Below are 20,514 nucleotides of genomic sequence, written 5' to 3' on the forward strand. Positions count from 1 at the left end.
TGTGGTGGCAGCCGTTTCTTTTAATCCTGATTCAACATTGTAGGACAGAAACTTGTGATTGGATTTTATCCACAGAGATGTGGAATGCCCAACTGCAAGTGTGATCTTTTGATTAGATGGAGATTTGACTCCACCCATTCAAGGTGGGTCTTGATTAGTTTACTGGATTTCTTTAAAAGAAAAAACATTTTGGAGAGAGTCAGAGCTGACAGAGCAGATGTAGATGCTTGGAGAACAGTGGGTTCAGAGAATAGAGACACAGATGTCTGGAGATGCTTGGAACCCAGCAGATGTTGCCCTGTACCTTCCCATGAGATGTTAAGCAAACCAGAATCTGGACAGAGCCAAGGGAAGCCAAGAGATGAAAGCCAGCCCTGGAGAAGCAAAGTGAGGAGCCCCCAGAGGACAAGAAGTTGAAAGCAGTGGAGCCCAGGAGCAAGGGACCAGCAGATGCCAGCCACGTACTTTCCCAACTGACACAGGTTGGCTCCTGAAGGCATGAGCCTTTCTTGAGGGAAGGTAACCTCTTGTTGGTGCCATAATTTGGACATTCTCTTGGCTTTAGAACTATAAACTTGTAACTTATTAAATTCCCCTTTCAAAAGCAATTCCATTTCTAGTATATTGCATTCCAGCAACTTAACAAACTAATACAGGGGATTTTTCAGATATCTTTCTCTTATGGATTTCTTGTTTAATCCCATTATGCTCAAGAACATACTCTGTACAATTTCAATTCTTTTGAAGTTGTTAAAGTTTGTTTCATAGCAAAGAATATGGTCTATATTGGTAAATATTCCCTATGCCCTTGAAAATAATGTATATTATACTGTGGTAGGTGGGATGTTTTTTGAATGTCCTTTAGCCCAAGTTGGTTGCCACCTCTGAGTGCACATGAGCATAGTGTAAATTCGCACGCTTGTCTATGCCTTGCTGTACAAGTGATTAACACAGTCATAGCCTTGTCAGAGTGCTCTAACGTGGCTGAGGAGAGATAAGGGAGCAGCTTCAGTTGTATTGCAGCCCAATGATCCCTCTGAGGATGCTTTTTTCAAAATGTTACTTTTAATTGCAGTCCCAGGGAGCTATTCAAGTGCTCATTTTTTTTTACCTTTCTTGCTGTTACATCGTTTTTGTCCCCGGTTTCAAAAGTTTGTCGTCCATGTATTTGTTTTAGTGCCACCGTCAGTATTCAGTGTTCTGCCAGATGATAAATATCAGATGTCTTAGAGGTTTTCCTATTGTACTGCTCTCCACCTCACATATACTTATTTCCAGCACAAAAATGGTTTCTCAATTGTCTCTCTGGATCTTCCAGGTCCACTTTTTTTCTCTCTGTGAGTTTCCTTTCCTCTCTATTCCCCCACCACTAGCCCTAAATGAGCAGTGTCCCACAGAACCCAGCTTGGTGAGAACTGCCTAAGTAAGCAGTAAGACCAGGAAGTAAATGATGACACCAGGAAGCTGAGCTGTCTCCCCTGTTTGAAATGCCCCCTGCATCTCATTCCTCTGGGCTTAGGTGACCACCTCCATTCCATTCAGGAACAGCTAAGATCTGCTTTTCCCAAAAGTGTTTCCCACATTCTGGTCCACTCTCACCTGGAATCCTTCTAGATCTGCCACTGCACTCATCACCCAAATTTCCCCCAAGGCTCCCATTTCTATATTTTTAAACTTTAAATTCATTTATAGGGATAAAAGTAGTATATTCTATTACATTTATATTATTTCATTAGAAGAATGTTATTACATGTGAAAATAATACAATATCATGCAAACTGTCTAGAAATTTATAAAATGAAATGTATCCTTTTCCATGAAATTCCCCAAATGTGAAAACTGTTAATATAGGGTTAAAAAGAAAAGTAAATAAGTGGGTCCAATCACACCCTTCATTTGTGTTTTTTTCTGGCAAGTGATGTACCTGCAGGTCACCTGGGCAGGCTGTTGGTGGGGAAAGGATGGCATAGGAATCCCACCAAGATGCACTGAGTGTCCTTCACACACATACAGACTTTTGTTTGCATCCTAGTAGTATATAAGTCTACAGGGTATATTTATAGGTGTCTAATTGCTGGGGCAAACTGTATGTGCATTTAAAATTTTGGTCCATTTCCTTTAAATGCTCTCCAAAGAGATTCATCTCTTGCTTTTTTTGGCTATGATGCATTCTGGCTTTCTGTTGTCAGTCACATGATGAGCTCAGAGGATCATGGAACTTTTGGCGCTTCAAATAGGGCACGTGGACCAGCAATTGCCCTAGGAAATGAGTCCTGACACCCAGGGATTAAATCTGGGCTCTCGTCCTTGGACCACTTAATGAAACCTATTGGTTTGATCTCACACTGCCTGGTGGTCGGTTGGGTCCCTTATATTTGACCCCCTTTCCTGCCCCTGGTACACCTGCTTTGAGACTCCTCATTGTCTGTTCTGGCTCCCTTGCCCTCATTGCCCAGTCCTGTCTGGGGCAGTCGTGCACTTGAGAGGTGTCATTGTGGTAGTCTGAATGATGTACCCCAACAAGTACATGCTCTTCATCTTAATCAAGATGAAATAATATAAATGTAACAGAATGTACTACTTTATCTCTATAAATGAATTTAAAGTTTAAAAATATAGAAATGGGAGCTTTGGGGGAAATTTGGGTGACATGTACAGTGGCAGATCTAGAAGGATTCCAGGTGAGAGTGGACCAGAATGTGGGAAACACTTTTGGGAAAAGCAGATCTTAGGTGTTCCTGAAAGGAATGGAGGTGGTCACCTAAGCCCACAGGAATATACTGCACCTCTTTGTAGGAACCCATTGTAAGTAGGACCTCATAAAGGGGTTATTTTTAGTTAAGGTGCAATGTACTGAACTAGGGTCAGCTTTAATCCAGATTACTGGAGAATTTATACAGAGAACCTGGAAGTCACAGAAATCAGAAAGGAGAGGACATAGCCATGTGACAGGAGGTGGAGGAGATAGCCAAGGAGACCCAATGATTGCAGCAAGTCAGCACAGACTGCTAGTCTTCAAAGGGGCTACACAGTCTTGCCAATGCCTTGATTTTGGCAGGAAAGGCTTAAAACCATGAGCCAATAAATGTTTGTTGTTTAAGCCAATCCATTGCATGATATTTGTCAAAGCAGCCTGGCAAACTTTTGGCATGACTGTCAAAAGATCTACACTGTTAGAGCTTTGCTGATTAGATGGATTCCTTTTATATCTCTTTCTTTCTTCAAACGTATCATTTTTTTATTAGAGAAGTTGTGGGTTTGTAGAACAATCATGCATAAAATACAGGATTCTTATATCTTATATCCTAATATTGCCCTTTTTTTTTTTGAAAAAGTGCTTTGAGAATTTAATGTACAGTTTTAAAAATAATTTTTTTAATGTTGGCTTATACATGCTCTTACATGTGTAAAATATTTATACATATTTTGTATAATTTGTACATACATTAAATGGCTGTATTTTAAATACTATTCTATATATTTTATAAAGGAAAAATCAAGTGGGAAAAATTATGAAACATTTACAAAAACCTGTGACATTAAAGAACAAGATGTTTTTATATTCATGTTCATTTGATTTCCTCATCTGTTTACTTTTAGGTTTCATTTTATTTAGGCTGACCTACACTTTCCATTTTCTGTAATATAATTATTAGGTCAGAAAACTGAAAGTGTTGATAATGTGGTAAGGCACATGGAACTATTTGTCTGCTAGGGTAAAACATCGTGTAGATATGTGAGTGTTTAGGTTTAAAGCTGGTGGTGTGTCAAGATCCAGTAAGCTTTATGGCATTAAAGTATTTATGTATCCAGAAAAAGTCTGACGTCTAGGACATAGTCAGGGGAAATAATCACGCTGTCTTTTTTCCGAAACATAAAAGCCCTGGGGATTACTGCACATTTTTCAGATTGCCACGATCTGGAAACCAGTCCTTAAACTTTTCTATTAGGTGGAGAGGCGACAGTTTTACTACCTACCAAATTTTCCATCTTTTTAGATAACACCAAGAGGCCTGCTAGTCCACAGTCCAAACCAAGCAGCAAGTCATGTTATCACCAACATTTCTCATCTGTCAAATAGAATAGTTTAGGAATAAAAATAAAGGAATGAGGGGTGGGGGAACGAGCAGTGCTATGTCCCTACAGCACTTGCTAGCATAGATACTGGTAAGGCTGCTCTATTCCCAGGAGCTAAGGGGTGCCAGGATTTCCTCCCCAGAACAGGGGAGGAGAAGGGGCACCGCTCAGGATAAGAAATGACAGATGCAAGAAGTTAGTTAAGTGGGGTCAGCAGGCTCAAGCTCATCAGACGCAAGAGCAGGGGCCCCACATGTACTGACGTCCACATATTTATTGTGCTCTTACACAGGAGCTGCTTTAGGGAGTATAATCAAAGCAAGATTATTTTTGAATATCTGCCATGCCTGCAAAGCTACAAAGTTTGGTTCCCAGTTCCTGTCCCAGGAACAGTTTATTTCTTATCAGAATGCTCTCTGTTCAGTTCTCTTTGGGCTCTTGAGTCAGCGTCCTTGAGAACATTTGTTTCTACAGTTTACCACATTAGCAGTGCACGGTATGCTTATGCCCTCTGCCCTCGGCTGTCAGCCAACTGCTCGAGCATTCAGAGAACCATCTCCAACAAAGGGGTAGCAGTTTTGTTTTGTTTTGTATGTTGTATGGGGGGGTCACATTTGATTATTTTTCCATGTGAGTATCCCATTATTGCAGCAGCATTTGCTGAATTTTTGTTGTTGTTGCTTGTTTCTTGTTTGTTTTGCTTGTTTGTTTGCTTTTTGGGAAGTGCATGGACCAGGAATCCAACCTGGGTCTCCTGCATGGCAGGCAAAAGACAGCAGTTTTTTAAGAAGCCCTCTAAACCTTCTGCCTTCTTTCTAGCACAAAACATGCCTTAGCCATGATTGGGAAGGAAGTGGTCCTCATGTAAGAGTGACACATCAAAAAGGAGCCTGAGGAGAGTGAGTGTAATGGCAGGGGAGTCAGGAAAGGGCTGACAACAAGCTGATCACCAGGTGGTAGGAGCAAATGCTGCACCCGGACCCCTGCTGCTCTTTGCTCCTGAAAATGTGAGCACTTGAGTCATGAACATGAAAGCAGAGATCTTCCTAAATGGACAGGAATCCCCAAAGGACTGAAGTCATAAAAATATACAAACATATAATTTTTATTCTGGCAGATTCCATAATTTTAAGAAAATAATTTGTAATTATTTGACATTGGGTAAGAACTGGAAGACTGTGGGTGACTTATAAATTAAGATTCTATGTAAAATATCAGTGGAGGCGGGAACCCCTAATTTTCCACTCAAATGCTGATAATTTGAAGTACTTTCCAAAAATAGAAACTTTCTATTGGTTTAAACATTGGATGTGGAAATGAACAAAGGAAGACCCTTTCTAAATAACTGATGCATTGGGGCTGGTTAGCAAAGTAAACATGAAATTTTTTGCAACTCTATTTTGGCTTTCCTGTTTTTCTTTTCTTTTTTTTTTGATTTGTTGAGATTGCTTTTTTAAAAATTTATTTATTAATTAAAAAATTTAAGAACAAACAAAAACATCAACATATAATTCTGTTCTACATATATATTCAGTAATTCTTAATATCATCACATAGTTGCATATTCATCATTTCTTAGAACATTTGCATCAATTCAGAAAAAGAAATAAAAAGACAACAGAAAGAAAAATAAAATAATAACAGAAAAAAAAGATTATACATACCATACCCCTTACCCCTCATTTTCATTTATCACTAGCATTTCAAACTAAATTTATTTTAACATTTGTTCCCCCTATTATTTATTTTTATTGCATATGTTCTACTCTTTTCTTGACAAGGTAGATAAAAGGAGCATCAGAGACAAGGTTTTCACAATCACACAGTCACATTGTGAAAGCTATATCATTATTCAATCATCCTCGATAAATATGGCTATTGGAACACAGCTCTACATTTTCAGGCAGTTCCCTCCAGCCTCTCCATTACATTTTGACTAACAAGGTGATATATATTTAATGCATAAGAGTAACCTCCAAGATAACCTCTCGGCTCTGTTTGGAATCTCTCAGCCATTGACTCTTTATTTTGTCTCATTTTGCTCTTCCCCCTTTTGGTTGAGAAGGTTTTCTTAATCCCTTGATGCTAAAGAGACAAAAGACCTATACAAAGAAAACTACAAGAAACTGTTCAAAGAAATCACAGAAGACCTAAATAGATGGAAGGGCATACCATGTTCATGGATTGGAAGACTAAATATAGTTAAGATGTCAATTCTACCTAAACTGATTTACAGATTCAATGCAATACCAATCAAAATTCCAACAACTTACTTTTCAGAAATAGAAAAACCAATAACCAAATTTATTTGGAAGGGCAGGGTGCCCCGAATTGCTAAAAGTATCTTGAGGAAAAAAAACGAAGCTGGAGGTCTCACACTGCCTGACTTTAAGGCATATTATGAAGCCACAGTGGTCAAAACAGCATGGTATTGGCATAAAGATAGATATATTGACCAATGAAATCGAATAGAGTGTTCAGATATAGACCCTCTCATCTATGGACAATTGATTTTTGATAAGGCAGTCAAGCCAACTCACCTGGGACAAAAGAGTCTCTTCAGTAAATGGTGCCTAGAGAATTGGATATGCAAAAAAATGAAAGAGGACACATATCTGACACCCTATACAAAAGTTAACTCAAAATGGATCGAAAACCTAAATATTAGATCTAAGACCATAAAACTGTTGGAAGAAAATGTAGGGAAATATCCTATAAATCTTATACTTGGAAGCAGTTTTCTAGACCTTACACCCAAAGCAAGAGCACTGAAGAAAGAATCCATTAACATTTAGTGTTATTACTGTAGGGGTAGTACTTTCTTCTACTATTTTGCCTTTTGGATTTTATATGTCATATCTAATTTTCCTTCTTTCTACACTCTTCTCCATGCCTCTTTCTTTTGTGTTTTTATATCTGTCTGTAGTGCTGCCTTTAGTATTTCTTGCAGAGCCGGTCTCTTGGTCACAAATTCTCTCAGTATTTTTATTTTTTTATTTTTTTATTTTTTTTATTTTTTATTATTTTTTATTAACGGAAAGAAAAAAAAAGAAATTAACACAACATTTAGAAATCATACCGTTCTACATATGCACTCAGTAATTCTTAACATCATCACATAGATGCATGATCATTGTTTCTTAGTACATTTGCATCGGTTTAGAGGAACTAGCAACACAACAGAAAAAGATATAAAATGTTAATATAAAGAAATAAAAGTAGTAATAATAATAAAAAACAACAACAACAAACAAACAAGCAAACAAAAACAAAAAAAACCCTATAGCTCAGATGCAGCTTCATTCAGTGTTTTAACATGATTACTTTACAATTAGGTATTATTGTGCTGTCCATTTTTGAGTTTTTGTATCTAGTCCTGTTGCACAGTCTGTATCCCTTCAGCTTCAATTACCCATTGTCTTACGCTGTTTCTAACTCCTGCTGAACTCTGTTACCAATGACATATTTCAAGTTTATTCTCGAATGTCCATTCACATCAGTGGGACCATACAGTATTTGTCCTTTAGTTTTTGGCTGGATTCACTCAGCATAATATTCTCTAGGTCCATCCATGTTATTACATGGTTCATAAGTTTATCTTGTCTTAAAGCTGCATAATATTCCATCGTATGTATATACCACAGTTTGTTTAGCCACTCTTCTGTTGATGGAGATTTTGGCTGTTTCCATCTCTTTGCAATTGTAAATAACGCTGCTATAAACATTGGTGTACAAATGTCCGTTTGTGTCTTTGCCCTTAAGTCCTTTGAGCAGATACCTAGCAATGGTATTGCTGGGTCGTATGGCAATTCCATATTCAGCTTTTTGAGGAACCGCCAAACTGCCTTCCACAGTGGTTGCACCCTTTGACATTCCCACCAACAGTGGATAAGTGTGCCTCTTTCTCCACATCCTCTCCAGCACTTGTCATTTTCTGTTTTGTTGATAATGGCCATTCTGGTGGGTGTGAGATGATATCTCATTGTGGTTTTGATTTGCATTTCTCTAATGGCCAGGGACATTGAGCATCTCTTCATGTGCCTCTTGGCCATCCGTATTTCTTCTTCTGGTAGGTGTCTGTTCAAGTCTTTTTCCCATTTTGTAATTGGGTTGGCTGTCTTTTTGTTGTTGAGTTGAACAATCTCTTTATAAATTCTGGATACTAGACCTTTATCTGATATGTCGTTTCCAAATATTGTCTCCCATTGTGTAGGCTGTCTTTCTACTTTCTTGATGAAGTTCTTTGATGCACAAAAGTGTTTAATTTTGAGGAGCTCCCATTTATTTATTTCTTTCTTCAGTGCTCTTGCTTTAGGTTTAAGGTCCATAAAACCGCCTCCAGTTGTAAGATTCGTAAGATATCTCCCTACATTTTCCTCTAACTGTTTTATGGTCTTAGACCTAATGTTTAGATCTTTGATCCATTTTGAGTTAATTTTTGTATAAGGTGTGAGATACGGGTCTTCTTTCATTCTTTTACTTATGGATATCCAGTTCTCTAGGCACCATTTATTGAAGAGACTGTTTTGTCCCAGGTGATTTGGCTTGACTGCCTTATCAAAGATCAAATGTCCATAGATGAGAGGGTCTATATCTGAGCACTCTATTCGATTCCATTGGTCGATATATCTATCTTTATGCCAATACCATGCTGTTTTGACCACTGTGGCTTTATAATATGCCTTAAAGTCAGGCAGCGCGAGACCTCTAGCTTCGTTTTTTTTCCTCAAGATACTTTTAGCAATTTGGGGCACCCTGCCCTTCCAGATAAATTTGCTTATTGGTTTTTCTATTTCTGAAAAATAAGTTGTTGGGATTTTGATTGGTATTGCATTGAATCTGTACATCAATTTAGGTAGGATTGACATCTTAACTATATTTAGTCTTCCAATCCATGAACACAGTATGCCCTTCCATCTATTTAGGTCTTCTGTGATTTCTTTTAGCAGTTTTTTGTAGTTTTCTTTATATAGGTTTTTTGTCTCTTTGGTTAAATTTATTCCTAGGTATTTTATTCTTTTAGTTGCGATTGTAAATGGGATTCGTTTCTTGATTTCCGCCTCAGTTTGTTCATTACTAGTGTATAGAAAAGCTACAGATTTTTGAATGTTGATCTTGTAGCCTGCTACTTTGCTGTACTCATTTATTAGCTCTAGTAATTTTGTTGTGGATTTTTCTGGGTTTTCTACATATAGTATCATATCGTCTGCAAACAGTGATAGTTTTACTTCTTCCTTTCCAATTTTGATGCCTTGTATTTCTTTTTCTTGCCTAATTGCTCTGGCTAGAACTTCCAACACAGTGTTGAATAATAGTGGTGATAGTGGACATCCTTGTCTTGTTCCTGATCTTAGGGGGAAAGTTTTCAATTTTTCCCCATTGAGGATGATATTAGCTGTGGGTTTTTCATATATTCCCTCTATCATTTTAAGGAAGTTCTCTTGTATTCCTATCTTTTGAAGTGTTTTCAGCAGGAAAGGATGTTGAATCTTGTCAAATGCCTTCTCTGCATCAATTGAGATGATCATGTGATTTTTCTGCTTTGATTTGTTGATATGGTGTATTACATTAATTGATTTTCTTATGTTGAACCATCCTTGCATACCTGGGATGAATCCTACTTGGTCATGATGTATAATTCTTTTAATGTGTTGTTGGATACGATTTGCTAGAATTTTATCGATCTCTCAGTATTTTTTGTCTGAAAATGTTTTGATTTCTCCCTCATTTTTGAAGGACAATTTTGCTGGGTATAGAATTCTTGGCTGGCAGTTTTTCTCTTTTCGTAATTTAAATATATCATCCCACTGTCTTCTCACCTCCATCATTTCTGCTGAGAAATCTACACATAGTCTTATTGGGTTTCCCTTGTATGTGATGGATTGCTTTTCTCTTGCTGCTTTCAAGATCCTCTCTTTCTCTTTGACCTCTGACATTCTGATTAGTAAGTGTCTTTGAGAACGTCTATTTGGATCTATTCTCTTTGGCGTGTGCTGCACTTCTTGGATCTGTAATTTTAAGTCTTTCATAAGAGTTGGGAAATTTATAGTGATAATTTCTTCCATTAGATTTTCTCCTCCTTTTCCCTTCTCTTCTCCTTCCGGAAAACCCACAACACATGTGTTTGTGTGCTTCATATTATCGTTCAATTCCCTGAGTCTCTGCTCATATTTTCCCATTTTTTTCCCCTATAGTTTCTGTTTCTTGTCAGATTTCAGATGTTCCATCCTCCAGTTCACTAATTCTATCCTCTGTCTCTCGAAATCTACCATTGTAGGTTTCCATTGTTTTTTTCATCTCTTCTACTGTGCCTGTCATTCCCATAAATTCTGTGATTTGTTTTTTCGGACTTTCCATTTCTTCTTTTTGTTCATTCCTTGCCTTCTTCATATCCCCCCTCAATTCATTGATTTGGTTTTTGATGAAGTTTTCCATGTCTGTTCGTATATTCTGAATTAATTGTTTCAGCTCTTTCAAACTGTTGGTTTGTTCCTTTGACTGGGCCATATCTTCAATTTTCCTGGTGTGATTTGTTATTTTTTGCTGGCGTCTAGACATTTAATTACCTTAATTAGTTTATTCTAGAGATTTCATGCATTTCTCTTACCTAGGGTTTTCTTGCTGGATGAATTTGTTGTCTGTCTGTTCTTTGACATTCAGTTCAGCTTTTTCTGGACCTCTAGCTTAGGTTTTGTTTAACAGAGGATAATTTTTCAGTTCTTGTTTTCTTGTTTCTTGCCCTGCTTGTATGGTGCCTTTACCACCACCACCACCCCCACCCTTAGGAGGGTCTACGTAGGTATTATAGACTCCAGCCAGGTTTTCCCAGACTAAACTGGCCTCCTATCAGGGGGAAGGAGTCACCTGCATCAGTTTTCCCTGAGGGTGAGACCCAGCAGGTTAAAAGACTTTCCTGTGAAGTCTCTGGGCTCTGTTTTTCTTATCCTGCCCAGTATGTGGCGCTTGTCTGCCTGCAGGTCCCACCAGCATAAGGTGATGCGGCACCTTTAGCTTTGGCAGATTCTTTCTGCTGGGGGTGTGGTGGAGACAGAGGAGAGGTTGTAGGCTGGGTTTAATGGCTTCAAATTGCCAAGCCCTGGTGTCTGAATTTCTTGAGAGAGGGATTACACCTGAGTTGGGCTTCACCCCTCCCCAGGGGAAGGCACAGGCTCCAGACAAGCCCTGAATGCAGCCCATTTCTGCATATGCCTGAGGCAGTTGCAGCCCCAGAAGTCCCGCAGCTGAATCCAGAGGCTGCCAAATCTCTGTAGAAATACAGCCACAAAAACCTCCATTTCTTCCCCTTTCCTCTTTTGCCATTAGCCCAATGAGCGACCTCCGCTTTGACCAGGTTCACCTGAGCTGGGGGCCTACTTTTAGTAGTCAGAATTTGTTAATTAATTCCACAATTGGCATTTGGTTGGGCTCAGCCCCTGTTGCTGGTAAAGTCTGTTTCCTTTCCCCTATGGGAAGCAGCCTGTGGGGGAGGGGCCGCCATGGCTTGGGGATCTCATGGTTCTGGGGGGGCTCACAGCCAGTCCAGCTGGTCCCAACTGGGGTATGCTGTGTGTCCAGTCACTGAGGTGGCTCCAGGAGCTGTTCTGTACTGTTTCTGGTTATTTAGTAGTTGTTCTGGAGGATGAACTAAAACTTGCACATTGCTAAGCTGCCATCTTGGCCATCGCCCCCTGTTTTTCTTTTTGATGATATGGGAGGAAAAAACACAATTTTAAATTGCATTGCCCAAGGTCAGAAAAGAAGCACCACGGAGGTTTCTTCATGTTCCATCCTGTTCCACATGACTTGAAAGAGGCTGAGGGTCTGTCTCACCTTTTCTGCAATCATTTCGTAAAACTGCACCTGCTGTTCTAGATATAGGCAGATGATGTTATAGTAATCATAGATCCAGTTACTATGAAAATGACTAATCTCATTTTGTACTGTATATGACATCGTGCCAACTCGCTTTCCCATAGTCTCTTTGGCTTGTGGGATAATTTTACTAGTAACAACTAGTTTATCACTTTCTTTCACTTTTTCTATTGCTCCACTGTGGGCACCAGTAATATCAGGGGAGCAGCCAAGGAAACCTTTATATTCATGATCACATTTCATCAGGAAATGGAGATCTTCCTTTGATTGTTCTGCCACCAGATTGGCAATTTCTTCATAAGTCTTTCTTGCTTCTGCTATTGCATCATTGAGATGTGTTTCAACTTGATAACTACTAGAGGGTAACACTGCTGCTAAACTATTGCAAGGCCTTTCCTATCAGCTGATATTCCCTGATCACTGGCCTGCTGCACTGCTTCCAGGACTCCTGCCCCAATGTCAGCAGCTCCTTCATGCCGTCTTCCGTGGCTTTGGAAAACTTACCAACAGCGTCACACTTCTGCTCTATTTCTATTAAGTCCAGGTCAGTCCCCCTGGCACCAAGGTGGAAAATATCATACCTCTCACAAGCTCATCTTTCTCAGCCTTCCTCTTTCCAGTTTTCCTTTCTTTTTCATCTCAGAAACTGAGGAACTGCTGGAAAAGCTCACTTTCTGAGATTACCTGGATGCCAACACATCCTCATCAGCAATGCCTGAAGTCTCTCCATGTGCATTTTGTTAAATCCTCTTCAAAGCGACCAGAGACTTGCTTATCTGGAAGAGAAGGGATTGAATGGCTGACCTGAACTTAAACCTGGGGACGCTCATATAACCAAAGTGTTTGCACCTGTGGTTTACAGATGGCTTTGTGTTAGCAGGTGTTAGCTGGTATTCAGTGTAGCTCTTTAGACCATCCATTTTGGAGCCTTTTCTTGGACTTCCTACCACACAGTTAAGTGGGCCATAATCTCCAAGAATGATGGGAATTTTCTCTTTGGGTTTTGTTAGTTGCTTGGCCAGCAAATACTGTTCCATTCCAGGCTTTGCAAATCCAGTAAACTTGTTGAGTGGTAGCTTCCATGAAGATGCACCCAACTTGGCTATTTCCTTGCTGAGCACCTCCTGCTTCACCAGACTCTGAATTCTTAAAATAAAGAGACGATGACTTGGGGTCATCCCAGTGTTCAGCCCAGTCACCATCGACACCAGTTGCTGGTCCCTGGTAGGCCTGGGGATGGCTGACAGCAGGGTCCCAGCTATTGGACGTGTTTCTCTGGGCAGCAGCACCCTCTGGTTTGGCTCCCCAGCCATCTGTGTTCCCCCAGTTCCCAGATTTGGAAGCCCTCCGAGCTGACCAGGGGATGTTGCTACTACTGACCTGGTTATTAATGTTGGCAGTTATTGAATTGGCTTGCACTGTATTTGAAGAAAGGGAATCAAGAAAGGCTTGGTCAGCCACTGAATTTCCACAAGAAAGTTGATCTTTTCCATCACTGGGCAAAATTTCAGCAGAGTCTGTGGGAACAAGTCCTCGTTCTCCTTTGCTGTTTCTTCCTTTCAGCCATCCTCTACCGATGTCCAGATTTGTAATTGTGATGCTTTCTCCTTCATTAGCTGTTAGTTCATTATTTCCGGGTTCAGCAGCAAAATCATATATGACCTGAGTCTTGGTGGCCATGGTGGGTGGGTCCCTCGGCCTGGGACAGTCCAGCTTTTCTACCAGTTGATCCACCCTGACCAGACAAGCGAGGTCTGCGGCAGCTCTGGCAGATCCCAAAACTCTACAATGTTGACTTCATAGTACTGGACCAAATGCTGGAAAATCCACAGGTCCAACCCAGTAAATGATAATTTATTTACTACAATGTGATTATTATCTTGAATAAATCTTTTCATTCTAACAGTTGTAGAATTTCATGGAGCAGAAATGTAGGGCACAGTTATACTTCTCAACATTTTAATTCCCATTTTAACTGCATACAGCCTTCATCAATAATTATATTTCTTACAGACATTCCACATGTACCCAGGCCTGATGGATTTAATATATTCAAGTGTCACTGTAAATTACAGGGAGTTGAGACAATGAATTTATTAATGTCACTGATTGAAAATGTAAGAGATTTCAAATCTGCTTTATGATGGTATTGGTGGCATTTAGCAAGACCAGCAAAGGGACAACATTTATTCATTCAGACATTCTTCAGTCATTCCTTCAGCGAATATTTATTGCCTATTTGGTGTCAGGCAATAGCAGGGGACACTGTTAGGGTAAGGTTGGACTCTCAGGCTGAGCCTGGGGGCCTGTGAAGACCCAATTTATTGACGCTGGGGAATGACAGGGCTCTGCCTTCCGCTGTTGCAGGAAAGGAAGAAGGAATCCTCAGCAGAATTGGATCCAGGAAGCCATGCTGAGGGGAAGGAGAGTAGTAGGCCCACATCTTTACTAGAACACAACTTCAATAATAGTTCAATAACTTAGTTAACTCTTACAATGTGCCACGTGTATTGTCCAATGTTGCCTTAGATGCAGAAGGAATTAATTTTGTTATCATGCAGATAAAGAGACTGAAGCAAAGGGAATTCAAATAGCTTGCTCAGTCTCAGAGTGCGTAAGCAGCTATTTAATCCCACAGCCCAAACTCTTATCTACAGTGTTCTCTCTGCTAATTCTGTTGAACAGAGGTCCAAAGGGATGGATGGCTATGAAAACTTGCTGAACACAGTTTCTTGTAAGCAATATATATACGGTTTTATTTAAAAATACAAATATGCCAAAAAAAAATCAAACAGCTTATAGATTTGAATCCAAATGAAGCTACTCAACATTAAGTCAAATTTAGGTAAATAAATTTGATCTTAATGGAAAAATATTACAGATTGGAAAGGTGTGATGGAAAACTCTCAGGAAAATATTTTTAAGAGTCTAAAAGCACCTGATGGCACTTGGACACTCCTCCACCTCCTCCCCGCCCCATGCCTCCCTACTAGGGCCAAGAGTTTGGCAGACTGACCTCTTGGATTTTATCACCCTGGGTAATGAACAGACTTGCACAACTCTACTTGTTGCATGTACTCTGTTGGCCAGAGTTCCAGGAACATCATGAGACTTCGTATTTGGTAATCAAATTGCTTGCTTATTTGGCATAATATAATCAGGAATTACTTAAACAGGTGGATAAGAAGTGGGACAGTGTTGAAGAGGGGAGTAATCAGGGAATATGTCAAGGGTGGAAAGAATATGGATAGATAGAGATTTGGAGACAGGTGCCATGCAAACTAAACTTTTATCTATTTTCTTTTATGAGCCGAAGTCCATACTAGACAGCAAATAATAGGTGAAGTATTGGCAACTACACTTAAGAGCACACATTATTTTTAAATTCGCTGAAGTTAATTTGTTTAATTGTGGTTTTCTAGGCAATGATTGGTTAAACTTTGTACTGAGCGTCATTAATTTTCAGAAGCCAGGATCAACTTTCCTGTTGCCATTTTACTTTTTTGAATCTATTAAGCACTAATTGCGGCTCTCAAACTATTTCTTTTCCCAACATTACTTGTGTGGCTGGATAACTTTATTCCTTTTTTGTTGACTGCCTGCTAAAATTCTGGGCTGATTGCTTTGCTCAAACTCCCCATCCCTCTGAAATTTCCCACATAGAAATATTTTTTAAAAATAAATTACAGAGATCCAAAACGAGTTAATTCCTTTATGCTGTCAATCGGTTGGCACCATGAACCAGGCCTCTCCTGGGCACTAAGGGAAAAGGGGTGAACCAGGCAGATAAGGCCCTTGCTTTCCTGGACCTGCATTCTAGTGGAGGGAGGAAAACTAACTAACAAATGCCCAAAATGAAAAATCAATCCAACAACAGACAAAATAATTTCAAAAATTACATGTCGTGTAGAAATACAATAATGTACTGCTTTAAAAGTAGGAGCTGGGGGGAGACTTTAGATGGGGTGGTCGGTAAAGACTTTTCAGAGAAGGTCACATATGAGTTGGAACCCCAATGACAACCCAAAGCAGCACACATGAATATTTGAGGAATGTTCTAGATTGCAAGCTATCGGAATGTGATATACCAGAAATGGAATGGCTTTTCAAAAGGGGTATTTATGAAGTTGCAAGTTCTAAGGAAATGAGCACATCATTGAGGACCTTACCAGCTATGTTGAGAGTTTGGATTATATTCTAAGATTAAAGGGAAGCCACTGGAAACTTTGAGGTAGGAAATGTCTTAAAAAGACCACTCTGGCTACAGTGTTGGAAACTGGATTGAAGAGGTGAAAAGGATTAGGGGATGTTGTGAATTGAATAGGGTGCCCCACAAAAACATGCCAAAGTTCTAACCCATGGACCTGTGGGTATGAACCTATTTGTAAATATTATCTGTGAAGATGCTATTATTTAAGGTGTGGCCCAACTAAATCAGGGTGGGTCTTAGTCGAAAACGACTGGAGTCATATAAGCAGAAGAAATCTGGATACAATTAGGAGGAGACAGATAGGGAGATAGATGGCCATGTGATGGAGGCAGAGATTGAGTTATGGATGCTGGCAAGTCATGCCATATCTGACTTTGTAGAAAGCATGATTCTGATGATGCTTTGATTTTGGACTTCTAGCTTCCCAAACTGGAAGACATTCCTGTTGTTCAAGCCAGCCAGTCTGTGGTATTTGTTATAGCAGCCATGGAAGACTAAGACTGGGGGTCAACAGTTCAGGTAAGAGATGGGAGTCATTTGAACAAAGGTAGTGGTGGTGAAGATGGGGAGAAGTAGGTTGATTTGGCATATATTCTGGATACAGAATAAGAAGGAAAGGTAGGAATTAAGGATAACTTCTAGGTTTTTGGCTTGAATCATGTGGCAGTGCCATTTAGATGAAAGTAAAGACCAGGAGAGGAACAGTTGAGGTGAAGAGTCAGTTTGGATGCACTAAATTGAAGATGCATATTAGAATGTGAATTATATCTCAATAAAGCTGTTGCCAGAAAGGTGCACGTTGTACTTCCAAATGGAGACACTGAGACTTAATTAAATTCACCCACACTTACTGATCACACAGTATATACTGTACTAGGTACTAAGAGGGACCAAAAATAAACCAGACAGTAGCCGGCCCTCAGTAGCTTCATGGTCTATGGGGAGATTCAGATAACTAGGTAAAGTGTTGGTATTCATAGATTTAAAATTTGTGATTATAATTGTTAGCAAACAACCCTGAAGACCCTGTGTCTAAAATTTCCACAGAGATTGTGTTAGTTTAAAGCTGTCCAGAAAAGATCATATTATTTTAATCCATTTGCGTGAGTATAAATCTGTCGTAGGTGGGACCTTTTGATCAGGTTATTTCAACTGAGATGTGACCTATCTCATTCAAAAGATGGGTATTGATCCTCTTACTGGAATCCTTTCAAAGAAGATAGACAAAACATAGAGGAGCTCACAGAAAAAATCCCAGAGAAGCTGAGGGCCAAGGACACATCCACTGAAGCCAGAAGCTGGGAGCAACGAAACCCAGGAGAGAAGGGCCAGCGTACGTTATCATGTGCCTTGCTGTCTGACAGAGGAGCCCAATCTCTGAAGAGTAACTGGTCTTCAGAGAAGGTATTGCACTGTTTGAAGCCCTAACTTGGACATTTTCATAGGCTTAGAATGGTAAATTTGTAAGCTAATAAATCCTCCTGGTTAAAAGCCAGTCCATTTTTGGTATATTGAATTTCATCAAAACAGAGGTCAATGCTTACTTCAGAGAGCTGTTAAAAATAAAATGAGCTGTTTGTGAAGCATGTAGCATCAATCTGAGACCCCCAGGCTGCAAAGCTGGGGGGCAGAAGTGGAACGATCAGGTAAGTCTTGCTAAGGAGCCAACTGTTTCAGATCCACTTTCCATCTTGGTCATATTTCTGGTTATAAGGACTTCTAATAAGCCCAGTGGATTTTTTTTTGGTGGGGGTGGGGGCACATGGTCCGGGAATCGAACCCGGGTCTCCTGTATAAAAGGCTAGCATTCTACCACTGAACCACCCCATGCACCCCCAATGGATTTTTATCTAAAGTCAAGACAGTTATTTCATTTTATCATAAGGGTACAGCCAAAGACATGTGAGAAAGGGCGTTAGTGGGAAATGACTTTTAACTGTGGGGTTCAGAGAAGACTATGTGAAGAGCTGAAACTTGAACAGGGATAGAAGGGTGCGTAGGACCTTCAAAGGCAGAGTGAGAAGGAGCAACCATGGCTGGGATAAATGCCTAACAAGCTCACAGCCATAGGAGAGGGTTGGGTAGAGTCCAGGGATGGCTTAATCCTAACTAAATCAGACAAAAGCATGGGATTACTGCAAATATAATTTTGGGGCACAACAGTCGGCCTTGAAAGGTCCACTTGAATCAGTGCTTTGCAAAACATGAAAGTGAGTGATTATCATTGTATCAGAAAAAGTATAATGAGAGACTTGATACAGACCTGGTCTACAGTGGAGGTGCTGGGGAAAGCATTAGGAAAGGACAGCCTGTCACCTAAACTCCAGAATTCAGTGCTCAAGGTTGTTGGGAAATCCAGAAACAACTGAAATTATACGTTTGGTTGTTTTTTCCAATTAACATTTTACTATATTTCCTTGATCACATATTTATCCATCCCTCTAGCCATGCATCAAGCTATTGTATTTTTTCTTTTTTTGCATTTTAGATTAAGTTGCAGATAACAGGATGCTTCACTCCTAAACAGTTCAGTCTGCATATCATTACCTGGATTTCAAATGTTATTTACTTTTTTGTAGGTAAAAATTTACATAGAGCAAAATGTACAAATGTCAAGTGTGTCATTATATTAAGTTTTTAAAATAAAAATGATGTTATTTACAAGCACTTGTTTGTTTCTGATGCTCTAGTTACTCTGCTCAGGACAGATTATGCAGACTGATATCTTAAATATTTTCCAATGAATCAGCTGGAAACTGTAAATTAAGATAAATGTGTTCAAACTGCAGTTTTCTTCCATCCCTTCTCTCTCCTCTCTTTTACAAATCCTGTCTCTGCCTTAATTCTTTCATCACAGTCTATTGTCTGTGTCTCTCTCATGTATTATGAATACATCATGCGTGCAGATAAATAAATATCTCTGTTTTTCTTGGCCCTCACCATATCTCTGAGGTTGTAGCAAACTGGAATCCAATGCGTATTGGTGTAGCAGGAAGAAACTCAATCTTTCAAATATTCTAGAAGTCACCCCAGATAAGATTGGACATCTTTTCTCTAGAAAAAAAGAATAGCAGTTTTACTCTCCTACTTTTTTTTTAGTTACAAACTGTCCTGTTTCTACGTTTATTTAATGAATGAGAATTACCTGATTTAATTTAGGTGCTAAAAAGACCACTCTGTGGAGTAGAGAAGGGTTGGAGGGGTCAAGGGAGTAGAAGTAGAACCAACAGGGTGACACACCCATTCTAACTGTGAAGACTAGAGAAAATTCTCCTCATGCTTCCAGCAGGGGAAGGGAAAAGTGATCATTTGGAGATACACCCAGAGGAATCTGCTCTTCCTCTGAGGGCTGCCCTTAAACTGTTTTACCAGAGCATAGCCAACCTAGGTTCTACAGGAGCCTAAGTGATATGGGGGAAGGGAATGCTAAATTCCAGTCCCCTTTAGCCTTCCTGCCTCACCTGAGGGGAGGAAGAGCTGAGAAGCATGTGGCAGGTCACAGTCCAGAGACACCAGCTGTCTAAAAAACTGAAAATCAACCACAGGATTATAGAGTGCTTCTCATCCTCCCACACTTTACCACGACATCAATAGGGCTCTCTGCTGGTTTGAAAGTATTGTGTACTCCAGAAAAGCCATGTTTTTTTTTCATCCTGATTCAATATTGTAGGGTGGGATCTTTTTTATTAAGTTGTTTCCACGGAGATGTGACCCACCCAATTGTGGGGTGGGACCTTTTGATTAGGTGAGTTCCATGGAGATGAATCTCTGCCTATTTGAGGTGGGTCTTAGTCTGGCTACTGGAGTCCTTTAAGGGGAAATCATTTTTGGGAAGAGCTTCAGAGCCAACATGAGACCCAGACATTTGGCAATATAGAAAGAAAATGGGGAAGCTGTTTGAATCCAGAAGCCAGAGGACCAGAAGACACCAACCACGTGCCTTCCCAGCTGACAGGGGTGTTCTGGACCCATTGACGTTTCTTGAGACAATCTTTCCCTGAATATTAGTTTGGACATTTTTATGGCCTTCTAACAGTAGATTTGAAACTTAATAAATTCCGTTTATAAGAGTCAACCCATTTCTGGTGTATTGCCTTCCAGCAGCTTTAACAAACCAATACGGGCTCCTAACAGGGGATTACAACAGAAAGAACGAAAAGGCTTACACCTTATTTAAGAAGAAGTCTCTAGGAAAACTCAAAGGCAACAGGGAAGACAAAAAAACAAGGACATCAAAGGAAACTTTAGCCTTTGATTCTACAACTGTAGCAAAAGTAACAACAGCTTAACCCCCAGATAAAGAAATATAAAACTTATACTAAAGGTCCATTTATCTCAGTTTCTTTTACTTGATA

At 39.7% G+C, this 20,514-nt stretch overlaps 1 protein-coding gene and 1 pseudogene across 1 annotated transcript in view; both read right to left on the reverse strand.

The window, feature by feature from the left end:
* Window positions 1–20,514, reverse strand: part of ECI2 (enoyl-CoA delta isomerase 2) — a 101,148-nt gene that overhangs the window by 42,862 nt on the left and 37,772 nt on the right. The window lies entirely within an intron of this gene.
* Window positions 11,562–13,847, reverse strand: LOC143668999 (sorting nexin-9 pseudogene; annotated as a pseudogene).

This window comes from Tamandua tetradactyla, chromosome 25 (assembly GCF_023851605.1).
Source record: "Tamandua tetradactyla isolate mTamTet1 chromosome 25, mTamTet1.pri, whole genome shotgun sequence".
Taxonomy (NCBI): domain Eukaryota; kingdom Metazoa; phylum Chordata; class Mammalia; order Pilosa; family Myrmecophagidae; genus Tamandua; species Tamandua tetradactyla.